The 19,975-nt window shown below is 40.3% G+C and overlaps 1 protein-coding gene across 1 annotated transcript in view; it reads left to right on the top strand.

Annotated features, from left to right (window-relative positions):
* Positions 1 to 19,975, top strand: part of LOC143177551 (uncharacterized) — a 422,101-nt gene that overhangs the window by 53,853 nt on the left and 348,273 nt on the right. The window lies entirely within an intron of this gene.

Here is a 19,975-nt window from a genome sequence, read left to right as displayed (position 1 = left end):
AAATACATAATGTACGTAAGGCCTGTTAAAAGTGTTGAAATACTCTGGGTTTGAGCAAAGTCGGGGAACATCAAGGAGTATTGGAAGTGTAGTCACATCGATGACGAAGCGTCTCCAAACATGCGTTGAAATACGAGGTAGTTATTTTGAGCATCTTTTACGAAGATAATCAGGTACTAAATGAGAGAACACAAAACTCGCTATATCTCGTAAACAAGGTCAAATAGGATACATGTTTATATGAACTTTTTTTATTGTTTTTAGATGCTCAATGAGCTCCTCAAGTATTGCCCATTTATTACAGGGTTCCCTGTATAAGGTATTGTCTCGATACAAGTTCACCTTTAGTCATCACTTACATGCACAAGGAATGTAAGAAACTCATTTCTGAGACAAGGTTACGCCTTAGCAGCTTAAATTTGCTTTCCTGAAGTCGAGGACAAGGTAAATTGATAGAATACTACTAAGGAAACTTGAGTGTCCATCGAACTTGTATCGAGGTAACACTGTAATAGGTTTCTGAATAGATCTCGAAATCTGTCTATCTATATACATATGAGGTAATATGAGGTAAATGTACTAGTAGCCAGCCATGTCCCAGTGTCTGGACAGTAACGCTATTTCTACTCAATTTTAAGCTCAAATTCTTATATATCTAATAAAGAAACGATACTTACAAAACAGAGAAGTATTATAAAATAGAATATTTAGCTACTAGAATGCAATTGAAGTCTGCCCTCGTGGATATTCATTTGACTGCTGATTTCTTCGCCTCTAATTAAAATTAAATAGTGGTTCAGGTACAATGAGCCTCATCGATTCACGACTTCCTAGGTTAGTTACATCCCAAAAGTATCAGCTTGCTTCAAAGCGAAAATAATGAATATTAGCTAATAAATTATTATTTAAGAATCCATCAATTCGGTCTTAAAGCAGCAGCTTATGTAATATTATCATTTTAAGTGATATAACGTAGTTAGCTTAATAGGGAATCGCGAATCGATGAGACTGACTGAACTTGAACCTCTACTTCACTTTAACTAGAAAGTAACCAGTTGTGAAGAAATTAGTCTTTAATCGTCAAATTTATCCTAATTCTTGAGAAATCAGTTTCCCCATTAGGATAACTCAAGACGATATCGCGGGTAATCCTCAGATCATCGATCTAAATATTTCATTTATCTCTATGTTCTAAACAGTTTATGAATCCATTTCTGGACGTAATTGCGATAGTTAACTGTATCAAATTATGATGCTGGGTATGGGATCATTAAAATACTTCGATCGTCCATATTCAACGATTGGTCATATTACTCTGAATTATCTTATTGCTAGATGAGAGTACACCTATAAACTTCGTTCCCTCATTCACCGTTACGAATTTCTTAATATAATTTCATCTGGCTTGCCAGCTTCCGATTCGATGTTAAAAGCTAACTGTTCGTCGCGTACCATTCCCATCAGGTCGCAGGTACGTTGTTCCCCGTGGAATGGGAATTAGTGAGATTAACAACTGGAACGTTACATATACAGGACCCAGCGAAGTGGTATTAATTCATAAGTATAGCCATGGGTGCTCGGTTTTTCTATTTTCGCCCTGGGATCCCAGAGTGATCCGCTTTGAACCGTGCTTAACCTACGAGCCATAAAAGATACCGTTCGCGGGAACTAGGAAAACCTGGCCTCTCTGTTATGTTCGAATATTAATATTAAAATATCGTGATTGAGTCGCGAAGCTGAGGGGAACACTTGTTTCGCATAATTTCTTGGCTCGTTGCGAATTAATGCATATGCCCTCTGTCTTCTCCTCTCGTTCTTTTTCTCCTTTTCTGCTTTCACTCTGTTCCCACGTAAGAATTTGGAGAAGGGTTTGTAAGAATGCAGGAGGAAATATTCGTCCAATTTTAATTAAACTCTTTCTTTATTTCGTATTATCTGGTTGGAATATTGAATAATATCTAATAGCGATAATAATATAGAAAATAAAGAGATCTGTGGTTAAAGTTCCTCGATCTGCGTGGCTGTAGAATGAGTGGCTGATCTTTGAAGGCTTATTCTACTTACAGTGGAAACTCAACGTATCGCTCATTTACTGAGGCAATGATGTGACTCAAAAGTTTGTTAATTTTATGTTATTAACATAGAAAATTCTTGCACTATTGAATTAGCCATATACTCTTGAAGTACAATAATATTCTCTGATAAAGTTCCACTTAGTGTTGCTACTGTGGTACAAGTATTCTATATCAGCACTGTCATAATTTTTCACATCTATTTTTGAAAAAATGTATTAAAATTCCTCTGCTACAGAATACTTTTATCTAATATATTCGTACTCAAAACTCTGGTTTTTATTCGATCAACTATGTTCAAAGTTCCATCAGCTTCCAACTTACCCTAAGAGTCCACACAAAGCAGCTTCTAAAAGAAGTATTCTCAAATCTCCTGAATTTAACCGAAACCAACCTTTCCTAAACAAAAATAAAGGCAACGAATATTAAACTCTTCAAAAAGCCAGTGCACAGAGGAGTACCATTTCACCTCTGTCTACAATTTTTTCTAGGCACACAGTCCTTGAAATGTCTCAGCAACACGCATGGCACTAACACTTGAAAACACAAAATAGCGGGACAACTTGTTCCATTTATTATCCCCGTAAAATTATCGAAGCAGCACGATCTAACGTTGAACGAGTCGCTGGCACAAAGTGCTCAGTTCTCAAGGGAACCGAGAGGAAAATCGCGGCTAATAGTGGAACGATTTCGCTGAATGGGACAAGAAACGCGATACCGATACCAATCGATCGTCCAACGAACTCAAACTTGACAGTAGTCGTTATTCAAATCGAACAATGTACTTTTTCCGCCGCCCCAGCGGCTCGCCCAGCGACGGATTAAAGGAAAAAGAGACAGAACCAGCTTCGAAGACCATCCTCTTCCAATCGATCAATCCCGTGGACCGAGTAGCGGTGAACGATGGATGACGTGCCCAGTACGGAAGACGCGTTCGCGGTGCAATAAAATTAGTAGTCTTTACGACGACGCGGCCGAACGAACAAAGGCGTCTACGAAGCCGTTCAACGAGCCTCGCCGCGTAAAAAAGTACTTTATTAGGGTTCGTGCATGACCAAGACTGTCGCTAATTATCGCACAGCTAATTGACGGTCCGCAACTTTGATGAACGCCGCCTCTGCTACCTTGGCGGTTTTTTCGCTACGCTGTTCAGCCAGCAAACCTGATTCGAGCTTCCCGTAGAAATCAATGATGCTATTAGGATTAGGTCATCTGTGAGCACTGTCATCCTGTGTCTCGTATTTAAATAAACAGAGAAAGGTAGCAGAAGCTTTGTAGCAGACGCAGCACGTACTACAAGTCTCTTTTTACTCAGTAGATCTGGACTGTGTAAAACAGTTTTGTAAAGAGACTAGTTGCAGAGTGGCAAGTTGTGAAATGATAAGTTGCAATTACTAAATTCTGTGTAAAATACTAAATACTGTGTAGAAAGAGACCTAGAGTAGTAGGTACTAGAAATTGTGCTAGCAAATAGGATAATAAGAAAATTATTCAATATTTCGTTTTGTTATATGCATACTTTCCTCACCAGGTAATAGTAGCTTCGACTACTTGAGGTCTTTCAAACATTTTTCTTGTAATTCCTTCCAGACAGCTTGTAAATAAGTTCTCAGCTGTTTCTGAGTTCAGGTTCTTTTCATGTCTCTTGAGAAGCCTTCTGGGAAGCATTAGGGGCAATGCTTTCTAGGGGACCTCTCATGGGACACTTGTCTTATACTTTCTGGTACATTTGTCACCCTATTTCTCGATTGGATTCAAATCAAGTGACCACTCCATAATTTTGTGTTCACTGCTAGGTCTTATGGAGCTACGAAAATTATAAACATCCAACATTGAATAAACGAAAATAAAAATCGATCTGTGTACTACATAGAAGCATTAATAACTTCTAGGTATACTTAATATTTTACTTTATAAAATTCTGAAATATCCTCTCACTCCATGCAAGAAAACCACTCCATAATTTTCTTTTGGAAGATTACAGTGTCTTTCCACATCGCTTATTTTCTGAACTATCTCTTCTTCCCCACTGCATAGCTTGCATCAATTCTAGGTATCGAAAATAATTTATTCAGAGTTAACTTCGCTAAAACAGATAGGATTGTGTAGTCAAGTTCCATCAAATCCCCAAATACATATGGATGACAATGTACCCGGTTTGAAATGTTGCCATGCCAACGCAACGCTCCTGTCATTCCCCACAAAACTCGCTCGTGCTCGCGAAGGAGCACGCAGGAGTCCTGTAGCGTGCGGATTTTTGCAGAATCCCCTTGGAAAAAGGCGACCAGGGAACAGGTAACGGTACGCGAGGCATTTTTCCCTTCCGCTTTTAACGTATTCCAGTCTACAAAGCGGCTGGAATTCAAGCGTGACTCTGTAGACGTCCAGTTAATATAAAAGCGTTCACGCACACGGTAGCGCGTATACAATTCAATCTGGATCGTGTACATAGAGCTGTGGTCGCGGTGCACACACGTACACAGCTCGGGGCCACGGGGCTCGTTTCGAAACTTCGTACAAACGTTTGTTTATGCCCACATTCTCGGCAGAGAGAGAGACTGATAAATTAATCTCCCATGCTAATACATCGAGCAGCGCTGACACAAACCGCTGCCCGCCGAGCACCGCGATTTCGTATCCCTGTGATCACTGCATTAATTCTCGACCACTTCCGGATCTCGTTCGACCCGATGTTCGAGTGAAAAAAGTGAGCGTTTCTAATGCGATGACTAGACGGCGGATTTTTATGGAATTTCATATTTTCACGAGCGTGGTTGAAGAAATGGAACCTGGATTAAAGTTTCTTTTCGCCTTTCAAGTACTTACCTATTATATTTTGTACTTCGTTTTTCATGTTTTCTGTGGTTTTGAATATTACGTGCATTCTGCATCTTTTTATACATTTCAAATTTCTGTGAATACATAAAAATTAGTAGTACCTAATGACACTACTTGTTTTATTATATTTGTGTACTTAATTGTATTTGGAATTCTGTATCATTAAAATCAAATTTTATGGAAATAATTACTCAAGTAAAATTTCTGCTTCACCGGTTATTTGCTTAGTCACTGTATCTTGGTTAAAGCTGTTGGAGTAGAAATGTATTTGAAGAAGTAATTACTCTATTTTTTATTTTGCCTGATGGCTAGGTATTTGTTGTTTAATATTAAGAAAATGGAGATGTTTAACTATATCTAGATTTCAGAATAAGAGTATATTAAGACGCAGTTTTCGAAAATTTAAAGAGGAGAAAAGTTAGATATTGGTCTCCCTTAAAGTTAACAGTAGACTGCAAATCTTTATGCATTTATAGAAATTTAGAATGTAGAAAGAGTTTTAGAATGCATTAATAAAATAAAAAGTGAAGTGTATACAGGGTGTTCAACAACAGGTGTCAGAAATTTCGAGGGATGATTTTACATGCTAAAATAAAACAAAAATGAAGGTAGATGAACTTATGTGCCAGAATGTGTCTGACTCCAGACTTATTCTACTGATTTCGCTGTGAGTGGCCAGATTAATGCAACATCAGTGAAATAAGTCTCAAGTCAGACACATTTCACACGTATTTAGGTGTTTTCTGTACAATTAATAATTTCAAAATTAGAATCACCTCTTAAAATTCTGACACCTGTCATCGAACACCCTGCACTACTCAAAGACTGAGACGAATTTTCATTCACATTTCCATTCTTTCAACTGTACTTATAAAAACTCGCAATTGCATAAAAATCCACAGTCAACGTTATCCTCACATAGATAAAAGTTCCTATTTTAGATTTAACAACCACTTTTACTGTTTCGAATTCTCACATAAAGAAACCGTGCGAAGCCCTCATAATCAGGGCAACAGAGGCTCGTGCAGATAACGCGAATTCTCCCAGACATAATGGCGCATAACGCGACGTACGGTGCATCGGCGTTACAGTTAAGCGCGACGTCATGTTCATAATTAATCGGACGCCTGAAACTGCGCCGTCTCGCGTGTGGTTAGCGAGCAGACGTCAATGTAACACGGCAAAAGTCACTGTGGTATCGAGCGAAAGAGCCGTGTTGCGGCACGCCGTGAGCATAATGGTCAATAACAATCAATTTACATGGATATAAGATGGGGCGGGGTAGGCAGCAGACTGCCGTGAAATGAAACAAGAGGGCCAACAGGGGGGAGGAGAAACAGCGGTATTCGCGAGTATGCAGCAGCGTTATTGGTAGCAGAGGCTTCGTCCTGTTACTAACAAGCCTCGGGCATTCATTTTCGTACAGTTAACTCGTATGAAAGGTGACACGCGAGTGGACTGTCTGAAACGACGCTCGAGGACCCAGGGTTGGGTGACCTTCAAACGTTTGCAGGCATGGAACACTTTTTGGAACCGCTATCTGAAGGCTGAATTACTGGGGACCTATCATAATTCTATGTTTGCGCTATTTGATGTTTGGTTAGAAGGCGTTGCCTAGGTGCTTAACCCTTTGGTTTGTGACAGTGAGTCATGTTTAAGGTAGAAACTATGTCTTAAGTGATGGAGTAGGTAATTAGGTATTGCTAGGGAATGGAGAGAGAAGGAAGGTCGAGACATTTTTGAGGGCCTAGTGATTTACTGATTTATTTTGTAATAGTTATTTAGTGACCAGTTATAGGTGTTTCTTTTGCTTGAATTTGACCTAATTTATAGGTGTTTCTTTTGCTTGAATTAAGTCTGATTCATACAATTCAAGAGAAATGGTAAAGCATGGGGTCAATTGAACTTTTTTTACGTATTTCTAGGTTCTATATTAAATTTGCTAATTTTTACAAATGAAACTAACTGCACGGCATTTTTTTGGAAATATATCACACTCTTATGAGGATCCTATGAAAACCTGGGCATTCTTTTCAATCTGAAATAATTATTTCAACACACAGAATCTACACACAGAGAATAAAATATATATATAGCAAAACTATTCCAAAATTTTGATTACTCATTTCAGGTAGTTAATAATTAATCAGATGCTAATACTTCTAAAAATAATCCCATAAGTCCTCATAGCAATCAGCGTACATATGTCAGACAATATTTCATACCTATCAACCTACTAAAAATTCGTTCACTTTCACTTACTCACCCTTGCAAATTCCCCAATTTAAAGTCCATCAAAAATTTGTCGAAATTACTTTCGACGTGTCTTTGGTCCTCTTTAATGGTAATCTGTGATGAATAGGAACTCCGTCTCCCAAAATCCACCGACAACAGAGAGATCAGTTCCCTACGATTTATTTGAAACTCAAACATTCCTCTTGTCAGGTTCATGCATAATTCCCGATCGGCCATTTACATTCGTTTACAATCAATATTAACACAACATCTGCATATTACATCACCGCCCCCTCGCGTTCCTACAATCCGAACAGCGTTAATAGCCAGCCCTACGATTCCGCTGCGAGAAGGCAGTTTTAATTCCTCGTGACGATTATAAAATCCGTGAGCGTCGGTTTCCTAGAAATCAACGTGATTTCGACGTTCTGTTCCAGGAATGACCGTCACGCGGTGTACGCTTGCGTTTAACACCTACGCGGATACTTTTCTCGGCATGACTCTTCTTCGTTAATGCCTTCCCTCGCGTCGGTCGGTCCACAGTTTACGGTACTCTCGCGCGTATTAATTGTACAAATATGTGACTGGTGCCCGAGGCGAGCCGCAAGCCTGCGTGGAACGTTCAGCCAGAAAGCTGGCATTTTTATCTTCCACCTTGGACAGCATTAAAATCATCAGCGTGAAGTAATTAGTATCGCGCGTCGCTGCTTTCTTTCCTACCTACTTTGTGGCCGAAATGAATACTCGACCATCGTGGTTTCTGAGATTGAAACGTCAGAGTGGAGGGTGATTATGAAGACCCCTTTTCGGAGGAGAAGTAGGAGTTTTATGAGAATAGCGATTACGAGGTTTGATTGGTTTGAATGTGTTGTTGGTGGCTGAAGCGATTGAGATTAGGGTTTGGTGTGTTGTTTGTATAGAATGTTTTAGAAATGATTAGATTTTAACCTTTTGGACTCGAAAGTCTTGATTTTACATTCAGTTTGTCCCTTTGGAAGAGACAGGCGATTGCAGTGGTTAAATTTTCCTGTTTTTGAGCTTTTTAATTTTCGACTCTTCAGACTTTCGAATCTTTAAACTTTTCAATTCCTCAAATTAAAAAATGTTCGATTCTTCAACTTTTAGAATCTTCAAATTTTCAATTCCTTAAATTTTGGACTTTTCAAATTTACGACTTCTCAAACCTGCGACTTTTCAAATTTTTAATTTTTCAAACTTCAGCCGTTTCGAATTTTAAGGTCTTCAAATTTTCAACCCTTCAAACTTTTCAATTCCTCAAATTTCAATTCTCAAAATTTCCGACCTTTTAAATATTTGCTTCTTAAAATTTTCAAATATTCAAATCTTTGATTTACAAACGTTATAAATTAAAAATACAAATTTAAAAACTTTGATTTAAATTTAGGCGTTGAAACTTTTCAACCTAAGCACCGTCTCATATACTTGTGTCTTACTAAACCCTCCATTTTTCAGCGACAAAAATCCTGTTACTTTCTTCTGTTTCAAAATATAAATTCCGTATTCTAGATGTCAATGAAGGCCTTAACTGGAACTTATCAAAAACGTGACGGGTCGTTCTGCCTTACAACCACGGAATTATTCTCTGTCCAGCTGCACCAGCTGTCCCACTGTACCCTCGCACAGCGTTGGTCCCGCAAGCGACAAAAGGGTCCGGCGCACGCAGCGCGCGTTCATTTTTTCCATCAGTTTTATCGTTTAATCGGAAAGAGGCCTTCGCGTCCACTCTTTAAATCTTTAACGGCATTGCGCTCCCCCGTATAGGCGCAGTGACACGCTCGAGCCACTCGGAAAGAATATGTATGCACCGGCTCCGTGGTATCGCATTAATATCGGCGAGACAACGTGTCGTGTACGGTGGGCCTGTGCTCGGCTTCGACGAGGAGGACAGAACGAGAGAGCAGAGGCCCGCTACCGTAACGCTCCTACAGATTTATCGAGGCGCACTTTTATGCTCTCGTTGTCTGCCACTGCACAGGCTTTACGTGTCCCCTTGTCGCATGGAAGCGCGGTATCTATCCGCGGATTTTACAGCGACGAATAAAAATGCCTGCGCGCGCTCTGCTTTAATGACTCTGATTCGGTCACTCTGTTCTCCTCTCCCCCTTTTTTTTTTTCAACCATTCTGGATTTCGGCGGTGGATGGACGGTCGGTGAAGCTGGTATTCGATCGTGTGACTCGGTGATGTTGATGGCGGTGGTTAAAGCGAAGCGTGGAAAGCTACATTTTGACTGCTTCGTGCTTCGTTTTTTAGTTTGTTTGATAGCTTTTTGTGGTATTCGGGGCAAGAGGAACTCTGAGTTTTTAGGTGAGCTAGAAGCACCAGGCTTTGCGTATACTGTAATTATGGTACATATTGTTCTTAATTTTTGACCGTAGTCTTTAGGAGATTTTTCAGTAGCAGTTATAATACGTCATAGCACAGTTAAGGAAATTGAAATATGTAGCTGTTATACTGAAGAAAGAAGCTATTTAGGATTCCTTTTCAAGATATCAATCTTTCTTATTCCAAATATTAAAACAGCTTCTAAATACCATAAAAGAATTTTCATGAAAAATGGGCACCGAGTTAATTCATGCATCCACTAAGAGAAGCAGAATTTTTCTTCCAACATGTATTTCATTTTCACTTGAGTCTAAAGTACCTGCACCAGTTTCATATGCAACACCCTAGTCCATCACCACGATAAATCACAGCTGCCAAAAGGACCTGGTAAGAATAACGTATGTAGGTGTTACAGCTAACGTGGCCACAGGTTCGCTAACGAATCCTCCGATCGGCTCATGAGTTACCTCGATCTCGGTCGCATCTGCGTTACGTGATTCGCGACCGCGCGCCCGTATTGCCGGGATCATTGGCGATGGGCTAATTAAGCGTGTCGAAGGGAGACTAACGATCGTGCAAATTCATACGAGGCCGATTGGTGGCGCGATATTTATTGAACGACTCCGCGAAAGAGGCTGGGCCGAGTGTTCAGCGGGAGACGTAAATCTCTTCGGCTACAGGCACCTTCTGTCTTTCTCCATCGAGCTGATCGCGATTGCCACCAGGAGCTTCGTCAAACGACTCGACGCTCGCCCTTCGTTGGCGCGCAGGATCTTCGTTACGCGTCGGGGCGAGGCACTTGTTAAATTAAAAATGACCGTGAAATACGACGACGTGTAATCTCTTGCGTAACTGTGAAAAAAAAAAATCACTCGTTGTTCCCACAACCACCGACGACGTCGTTCATAACGCTGACCTTTTATCGACGGTTTATTCGGCGTCTGCCAGCCTCTTTTTGTCACCTCGTCGCTCACGGGGATAACCTATTACCATATAAGAGACGCCTGGACGAGAAGGCGCATAAATCATTAAATTATTATCTTCCTGTTGCGCTGATACGAGAGTGTGTACGTCGAGCGCAGTGCCGCGCGGTAAAATCGTACGTTTCGCGGCGACGAGTCTCGTTACACGCGTCTGGTGTTGGCGAGCGAGCATTCATTGCCTGGATGGAATGACGGACCAAGGCTGCGCCGTGAGCAAGCCTAAATGCGAGAGATTATTGGTAATTATTATGATCGAGCGGCGTAACACAATGCGCCAGGGACACGGTGATTGCGTTCCGTTCGCGTCTGGGCAGCGGCTACTCTAATTGTTATTGATGATTTATCGTTAGGTACTTCCATGGGAAAGGTTCGCGTCGATATTGTTATTTATTATTGCAAATGGCTTGGGCGACCTTTCGCTGTTGCGTACGAGTGCTTCTCGTAATTGAAAAACTGGCCAAATGCTTTCTCATACGTCAACTTAATTTCGTGAGAGGTCAGTTGGGTGATAACAAGTTGTAACTGACAGTAATTTTATTTGATAAAATAAAGAGTTAATTTACCTATGTGTGGTTGCTTTGAGTGCGCTGGTTGGGAAAGTGTTTACTACAGATGTTAGAATTGTTTGACGAAAGGACTCTGTTTAAGTCCTTTGAAACTCTAAGACTCTAAAAGACTCTGAAAACTTTAAGACTTTATTTAATCAAAAGTGGGTGATGATCATTTTCATCCCTTTGGTAGAAGCGAATGTCTAAAAGAGAGGAAAAGTGCCTCCGAATTTCTTAGGTTTTTAGGCACTTTTGAATATTATCACCAGTTAGTTGTGACTTTCCGTTTATTTTAAGGCTATTCATACATAAAATGTATAATTATTCATAAATTCTTGGTTTGAAGATCTACGAGAATAAACAATGTACAATTTTTTCAAACAATATTTTCACGACATGAGAGATGCAAAATTTATCTACTCTACCAGAAAACAGAAATGTATAGATGCATGTCTAGATCCTAGAGCCAGAGTATATTAAATCCACTTATCTTCTGTGTGACTTAATACACTTTGTCTCTGGCGTCTAGATATGTGGTGGGATAATTTGTCTAATTATATGTGCGATAAAATTTGTCTCTTCTCAAGAGAGAAAATATAATTAGATAACAAAGGTTATCGTTGTGAGGATAATTCCTCTCGCAAATTTATCAAAATTAAAATTAATTTTGAAACACTACTCATTCTGTTTATTCTGCTTACTACTTATTCTAAACATTATTTCAGTGGTACCTTGTTAATTCTAATGCACTGCTGAAAGGTTAAAGTTCCGATTGCGTGGAAACTGACCCTGTTACCTCAGTCCCTAATAGATCCTTGTCCTTAGGGAAAGTAGTAGATTTATGAAGGACTTGCAGTGAGTAATGGTAATCTGAACCATGGAACAGCTTAGGTCCTTATACCCACTTACTGTTAAACGTATATTTCGTAATAATAAGAACTTTCCGTTTTAATCCCTATATTCTCCATACATTTTTCATCTTTAATACTCTCTAATTTCTCTTTTATGTTTCCCGTCCAAGGAAATAATTTCGACCCTATAAACTAAGCGAACATTTGTACCGATGATAAGAGGGATTTAGACGCTAAAATATTGTCTACGTCTGAAAAAGTACAATATTTATGTCTCCGTTCAAGAGAAAATCTCTAACTTCCCTTTTCACGCTAATAAACAAATTTATTTATCCTGTAGAACTTACTCAACTATACTAGGATTATCGTAATTGCTACTATTAGTAAAATGCATAGAGTTCCCATTAAAAATCATTATTACCAATCTCTCTCTGCAACTCATCTCAGCAACAGGATCACACAATAAAAAAAAAAAATCTCCCTCCCCAACATACCCCATGACTTTAAGCGATAAAAGTTTCGAAAAAATCAGGGACATCGCATTGACGTTCTCTCACGATCTCCACACAAAGTTTTCTCCCCGATTTTCTCTTCCTCCTCTTAATCGCGCAGATTATCGACGTAGCAGCGATTACGATCTGCGCTCCAAGCTTATATTCGGCGGTTCACGGAGCAGGGCGGTGTAATTAACGACGTCCCGGTCTTGTTCATCGAAATTTTATGGCCACGATCGGCGTAATTGATATAAACCCCACGAGCCAGGCTGACGCACGTACCCGTGGACGGAACAGGCACGCGGTTATTCCTCTGAATACCTTTGGGAACGAGAAAAAAGTCCTGGGGGACGGTTTTTATCGCGCTGAACGTCAGGTCGATTAATTTTTGTAATCTTACCCTTTGAAATCTGGGTGCAGCCTTGATTTATTTCCGTCGAGATGGTACCACCGCAAACGAGCTCGTGTGCAGCTCTCCCCCCTCCCTCCTTGCACCCCTTTCCATCCCTCCATTTCTCTTCCTCCCTTAGCCCTTCGTCCCTTCCTCTTTCGCCTGTTCTCCTTTTTTTTTTCCATCGAGCTTCTTCGTCCCCCTGGACACCTCTGTCCACTTCTCTTCCTCTTCGACGCGCATAAATATAAATCGTACATAATTGATTCAAAGGGCAATGTGGGCGAATCTTGCGGGATCAGCGGAGAGCTGTTATTCATGCGTGCCGCGAGTCGACGACTGCTCCTCGCGAGCAATGAAAGCATAAATACGTGTCCGCTCGCGGTGCTCCCCTCGATGCGTTCGCGCCACTTAAATGGGTTATAAATGCGTCGCCTATCGGTTTTAGAAATCGCCCAGCGAGCCTGTCCACGCGTAATTTGTACGTCCTCGAGGCCGACTCGGGATCTGCCGATCTTCAGATCCTAGGAGATGGATAAAATCGATCTCTTGTTAACTTTCGCTCTCTTCGACGGGTCTCGAGTTGTAGGAACTTTTCGATTGCCTGGGTACGAGACTTGGACGAGGGAAGGGGTGATTTAGGTGTCTAGTAGGTTCTGAGGATGGTTGGGAAAATGTTTGCGGGTGACTTGGAAAGGTTAAGGTAACTGAGAAAGCAACTCTGTTGCTAGTGTACATGGTAAGTGGAAAGTTGTGAATTCTTTGTGAGAGATGTATCTAAATTTTACAGTGGAACCTCGATTAACTGAACTTGGAATATTCGAAATTTTTGTTGCTTAAGGTGGTGCATTTTAAGCGAAATAATAATAAGAATACAGTGGCACATCGATCGAGTATTAATTAGTGAAATAGTATCTAGTAGCTTAGCGAAGAAAATGAAACTAGCTATCAAGAGGATATAGGATGCTTCAGATTTAAATCTTGTAGTACTTTGGATAAAATCGAGCTTCTACTGTATCTCCTTCTGGAACTATCTACTCACAACTATCAATTATAAACCTTCATGTATGTAGCACTATACTTCGTACAATAAAAAGCCATCACATGAACTCTGACAGAATATTCCTACTTCTCTTCACTGAAGCTTCTAATCCCGACCAAGACACTCGCTCCGCTGTGTTTTATTTGCGCCACAGTGTCATGTAAAAATCATGCTGCCGTGGCAGAAACTTTCGCTCTGGCGCGTCTTTGTTAAGTGGGATCCGTCGATCCCCGAAGAAACAATTAGCGTTCGAGCGTATCTCCGATTGGATAAATCGCTCGGAGCGCGGAACGCGTGTCAGGCGGTTGTCGTTTTGACAGATACACGATATAAAAAATAATCGCGTGGGCCTTCGAGTCGTTACCGCTTCGTTTTATTTCTTTCGTAACCGCGCGACGGCGAATCGTCCAGTTGAGGATCGTCCCGAGTTTATTTTCTCTCTGGGCTCGACGGGATCGAAGCAGAGGGACAAGCGGAGAGGCAGCTCGAAGCTATCGTTCACTCCCGCCATGTCGCGGTAGCTGGCAGTTCTGGCAGTAAGTAATTAAGCGCGGGTACTTAGGCGCGTTTCCATGATATATATATGTGTATTAATAATGCTCTGAAACAGACTCTCGTGGGCGTACGCGGATGCAGGAGCGTGCGGGAACACCGTTTCGTCTCTGTTGCGTCTCTCTTTCGCCTGTGCTGATTGCCTGCTTTTGAGCGTACCAGCGCAGGCTAGTCGAACTTGTTGCCTCGGATGTCGACACTTGCATAAGCTTTGAGCGTGTATCTGAATATTCTATATTGAGCCTGCGAGGCGTACACGTTTGTGACTCGTGAAAGTGGACAGGGTATTTTAGGTTTAAGGAGTAAGTGGTGTGATGGGGTCAGAGGATTTACATGTACTAATTCAACTTTTAATATCTGGCATGGCACAGGCTTTTTGATACCTTGTAGGGATTAATAGACTGAACAGTTGTGGATTTTTTGCATGGGTACTTTATTTTTAATCATTTATTCTAATTGATCACTGTGCATGTTAGATTTTTTTATATAACTTTATCATCTAGAATCTAGATTCTAGATCACTGTTGGATTCTTGAGTGAGAAACGCCATAGACTGATTATAGTTCGGTAACGTTTTTATTTATAATACTGGTTACAACTGAATATTATAGTTAATTGATGTGATGACACGTAGTAAGTGCAATTAGAGTATAAGACTGTGGTATGGGTGAGTCTGAGGTTGGTCTGAGAGTTAGAGTGGAGTGCAGTAGAGTCTAGTATAATATCTAAGAATGTCTAAGGATACACTTTTATATAGACTATTGAGTATGGTGGGGAGAGCATGACCAGAGTCCTCAGATAACTATAAGTAAGTCTGATAAATCTATACTGTGATATAGAAAGTGAAAACTGGAGCGACTAGCAGTGCTTAGCGATGACAGAGAGCTAACAGAAGGTTGGTCATCCAACATAACTATATTAGACTTCTCATATTAATTCATGTTATAATCAGAATATTTGATATTTTAAATGCCTGAATATTTAAAACTTTGAAGACCTAAATATTTGAAATTTCGAATATTTAAAAGTATGAAATTCCTCGTGCTAAGGACATAAGGATGTACTGATGGTATCAAGCGCAACTCTACTCTAGCTCAGAATAAAACTTGTACCTACGTATCTATTTTCAAACACTTCTATACAATTCCTATTCGAAAATCATTCCACATTTTTCGAATCTTCTCTATATGAAACAAAAGCAAAGATAATTACTAGTTCCTCGTACCTCCTATTTTTCATAAGAACCTACCCTTAAATGCTCTGCTACTAAAATGAACAGTGTTAAGTCTCCATCGTCTTTCATTGTGAAACGTAAGAAATGAATCGTTTCGCCGTCTTAGATGAGCAGTTGCAGGCACTCGAGTATCGACTAACCGTGCAAATGTTTATCTAGTCGATCAGAAAGCGATACCGAGTACGGGGAGAAACCATTTGGGAGCACGCGCTACATTTATTGACGGCAAATTAACGTACCTGTTTGTAACCCTTCTGCATGCTCAGGGTAAACAAGCTCTGGCAGCGCGCTATATCTTCGGGAAGTCGTGCCAGGAACTCGAGAACGCAATTAGAGAGTCGGTGTGTACGGTGTGTAGAATCTCGACGGTGTTAACTGTCGAAGCAGGTGCGCTTCTATCTGGGCAACTTTTGCGGTGGAATGTTTGACGAGGAGCCGCTGTAATAAACGCGATTAGTGGTAACGGAACTCGATCGGGACGGAAAATTACCCTCATAACCGTGAAATCTTAATCCCCTTTATCAAATTGTAATATTAGGCGCTTAAACGGGATTAGAACGCTCGGGTGAAACCGCTATGGTTGATTTGTTTAAGCGAACCAGTAATCATTAATAGAGAATTTCGTTATATGCGGTGTTTTTCTATTCTTCTCTTTATAGGCTTCTGTAATGGGATAGTCTTCCATAATAGGTAATATTGATATTGTGTTTCGTCAAATGAAATACTTCGCTTGCAATTTCTTATGTCTGTATTGAAAGTCCATGATTCAAGAATTTAGTTCTTTCACTATCAGGAGGCTTTTAGATAGAAAGGAGACTAGATCGTAAAAGACGACGTTATGTAGGAATTTTGTCTTGGGAACTGTTAGGGACAACCTTTTCAAACTTTACGTTTTCATTCCTATACGTTTGATGAAATCATGCAAGCTTTTTGACCTTAAAATATTCATCAATACTAAAGTTAAGGCAATAGAAGGAAACTATCTTCAGTAGTGTCTTTAATTCCGCCATTCCATCGATAAAAAATTCGAGAGCCAAGAATACTCACGTTAAGTATGAGTATAGTTGTGGTCAGGACTTTATATTCATTAACAGGAGTCAATTTGTCTATCATCTGCGCCCATAACTTATCCCTCTTAACGCTGGCAAACGACGTTGCTACAGTATTCTTCCAATCACAGCTTACCATGTACCTACATATAAAGTAATATAGTGTGCTCTTAATCGGTCATAAACCCACGGAAAATACTGTCATCACCTAACAAACGACATGCTTCGTAACTGTAACCCACATTATCCGACTAACCACGTGCCCACCCAACTGATCTCCAGCTAATATCCACGTTACTAATGTGTCCACATAAACGTTCATTCGCGTTGCTACTTTGCCCCCTTTGCGGTCCACGAAGTAATGAGCTCAGCTGGCGAGGGTAACGAGGCCATGAAAGCTTCATCTTGGTTCAGGATTTTCAACTTAGTAAGAGGGGGCCAAGATGAGGATGCTAGGAAAAAATTGCTGATGGACATTACGTATAGGTACTTCTTAATGATATGTTTCTGGATAAGAGTGAGCAGGGTGACAATGATAAAAAAATATGTCTATTAAAATATACAAAAATAAATGTCTTAAACAGAATTCTTATCTTACGATTTTTCTTATTGTTGGAGTTAATTTACATAAAATTAAAATATAGGCAGGTGAATCATTACTACAAGATGAATGAATAAGGCAGTACATATCTATTTAAAGATTATATAATTTTGTCTTTTTTTTTACTAAAGACGATTCTAGCAACGTTTTTGGTCCTAGGATCTTCTTTCTAGATTGAGCCTAGAACTTATCCTATTAAGACACTTTTATGATTCCTTAAAGTTTGTGATCTTCTTTAATACCTTCCATAGAAAAACAAACTCTGACCTCCAGTTGCCTCGATACTCCATCATGCCTGTTCTTCCTCTACCTCATCGCGTTATTTCTTTAAGAACACTCTTCGATTACGTGAGAATCCTCCTGGACAATCCTCTGGGGACCAGGGGATTTCATTACCATCGATAATTTCAAGCCGATCGAATTCGCGCTGGCAAAAAGGCAGAGCGTACGTTCACAACCGTGTGAACGATCTTTCCGCGAAGATGCTCGCTGTTACGCACAGAATCGTTAATTTCTTTCTTCAGGCGTTGAATTAACATACAAATAGAGCTGGACGCGGAATTCGTGGGGCACACGAATCACGTGCTGCGTCGCGTCGACGCTGGGTCCAGTCCTCGGTTGAGCTTGGGGTCTTGGAAATTCTCGTGCAACTCGACGGCGTAAAAACTGGTCATAGGAATTTCATGGTGGATCCACGATTTATAATTAATTTAATCTCGCCGGGGACAGGCGTGTAGCGCGCTCGATGCTTAACCTTTTTGCCGTTATTTCGTTAAAAATGGATCGGATCCATCAACTGGTTTCCAGGCTTAGGCGCGGCCTGGCCCGTTGTTGATTCACGCCGTTCTTTGTCGACAACAGAGGCGGGGTTGAAGTTTGTGAAACTGTCCGTGCGCAGGCCGCCACGCCCGCTCATCAAGACTTCTTCTCCTCGAGTCCCTCTTTGTTTCCTGGTATCCACAAGTTACTCAAATTAGCCAGAAAAACTTGGTTCCCGCCTGGTGCCCTCTTCTGAGAGAGCCTCTCTTAGTTGCAGTCGAGATTGCTCTTAACGATTCTACTTCGTTAAAGGGGTGCCCTCCAGTGTTCGTGTTCTCTTGGTGTTTCATTGTTGCCTTGCTACAGGCTGGGGTGGATCTACTTGTGTTATGACTGGTAGATTTTTTATTATATATGTAGAAGGATGATTGTAATTGCGGGTATTAACTATTTTCACCCTCTTTTTTCTAAGCGAAAGTAATTTAGAATTTTACGATCTTCAGATTTTTGAATTTTTTAATTTTCGTATCTTCTTAGAGTTAAATTTTCAAACTTTTTAACGTTTAAATTTCCTTATTTATATAATGTTAGATTCCCATATTTTTGAATTACGAATTATTTAAATATTAGAAATTTCGAATCTACAGATTCACCAATTCCTAAATTTGTAATCCTGGAATTTAAAAAATTGTTTAATCTCTCGTGTATTTAAATTTTCAGATTCTCTAACGTTCAAACTTTCAAAATTTCAAATTCATAAATTTGTAAATTCTTTCATTTTCAGTTTTTTAAATCTTATAATTTACAAACTCTGATGATGGTTTACGAATTTAAGTTTGTGACAAACTCGGTTATAAAAATATTAAATTCTAATACTTAAATCCCATTTTGATGTAAAATATGTTTCAGCATCTGTTCATTTTTGCTTCTTTCTGTTAATTCTACTTACTCACAATCAGAGTAATATATGAATATCACATGAGATTGTCACTAGGAACAATTCATCGCCATAATTCAAAACACTTTCCTTTATCAGACCTTTCGCTATATAAACATTATATAATTTCGTCGACTTGCATTTATGTAACTCTACCTTCACCCTGAATTGTCCACAAACTTCCATTCCCCTCCACACTAGCCACAGAAATGCCACGTTTCTCGCTTCCATTAAACATCCACCCCTAAATTACTTCGCTCGAGACATCTCTAAATATCCATTAAACCTCGACGATTCTCGATCGCTTCTCGCTTATACTTTACATTCGACCATCAAACCGGTCGTTAAAGCTCGCTAAACGGCATTGTATTCCGCGACACGCAACATGGTGTATCTCACGGTACGTGTAATAAACCGTGACGTTGTTTTCGAGTAAATATTATTTATGGACATCGGAATAAAAGCACGACGACGACAGGACGAGGTTACAGCGTTTCGAGCGTTTCGTTCCTCCCCGCGGATATTTATCCGCGGCTTATTCATAGTCCAGTGCCTGGGCTATTGCTTTTATTCGCGTCTGACAGTTTAGCCACGGTCGTTAGGGGCCTGATACAACGTAATTCATCGGCGGGGTTACGCCCAGCCTGCCGGACATTCGTCAACAGCGGACGTACGCGCGATCCGATAATACGTCCCTTAATGATCGATGAATGAATCGGTAATTATTCCCCGACGTGAAGTTCCTTCGCAGCTTTTCATGCCCATCGCAACGGGACAGGCTCGTAATGTACGCGCCTGCCACGGGAATCTTTTTTCTCCTTTCTATGATCGAACTGTACGCTTTATTGTCCCGGGTGATTAGCAATCAGAGTGAATGGGAGTCCCTTATTCAGTTAGTCAAGCAGCAGGAGGAGTTCGATTATGATTGCGAGTGTCGCAGAAAAGAATAGTCAGGATCAGCGTTGGGATATGCCGGGACAAAATGTCTTCCAGTGACGTCATGGAGGACAAAAGTGGGAGTACTACTAATAATGTAGTCTAATA

This window comes from Calliopsis andreniformis, chromosome 1, assembly GCF_051401765.1.
Source record: "Calliopsis andreniformis isolate RMS-2024a chromosome 1, iyCalAndr_principal, whole genome shotgun sequence".
NCBI classification, from domain to species: domain Eukaryota; kingdom Metazoa; phylum Arthropoda; class Insecta; order Hymenoptera; family Andrenidae; genus Calliopsis; species Calliopsis andreniformis.
This window is presented reverse-complemented; position numbering and strand designations above follow the sequence as displayed.